The sequence below is a fragment of the Atta colombica genome, unplaced genomic scaffold, assembly GCF_001594045.1.
Source record: "Atta colombica isolate Treedump-2 unplaced genomic scaffold, Acol1.0 scaffold105, whole genome shotgun sequence".
Taxonomy (NCBI): domain Eukaryota; kingdom Metazoa; phylum Arthropoda; class Insecta; order Hymenoptera; family Formicidae; genus Atta; species Atta colombica.
This window is the reverse complement of record NW_017259190.1, coordinates 4,225,041-4,225,367: the sequence shown is the minus strand read 5'-3', so window position 1 is coordinate 4,225,367 and position 327 is coordinate 4,225,041. Positions and strand designations below refer to the sequence as shown.

The following is a 327-nucleotide window of genomic DNA, read 5'->3' as shown; positions in this document are numbered from 1 at the left end:
CGCCGCCGCTACCACCACCGCCACCGCCTCCACCGCCGCCCCCGGTGCCGCCGGCGTTACCGTTGTTGGCGCCCACATACGTCGGCCTCGGTCCATTCGTATTCTGAAAATCAGAAAGATCTCAGTTAAACGGGACTTTGGGAGTTTTTCTCTTTATTTTCATTGTTCCTAAGCAAATAATTATACATATGACCTTTTTGATAACATGATAAAATATGAATTATTACAAGTATAAAGAATTGTATATTGTATATTTAAAAAATTCAATTGAACGGGATTCTTTTCTACTCGTTTCAGATGAAATTGTAAATTTTAGTGATATCGAAA

At 40.1% G+C, this 327-nt stretch overlaps 1 long non-coding RNA gene across 4 annotated transcripts in view; it reads right to left on the bottom strand.

Moving 5' to 3' along the window:
• Positions 1-6: 6 nt before the first annotated feature.
• LOC108690420 overlaps positions 7-327 on the bottom strand; it is an 18,571-nt gene continuing 18,250 nt past the window's right edge. For all 4 annotated transcript variants that reach the window (XR_001931886.1, XR_001931887.1, XR_001931885.1 and 1 more), the window contains exon 3: positions 7-103. This is a non-coding gene — a long non-coding RNA (uncharacterized LOC108690420). The remainder of the gene's footprint in view (positions 104-327) is intronic.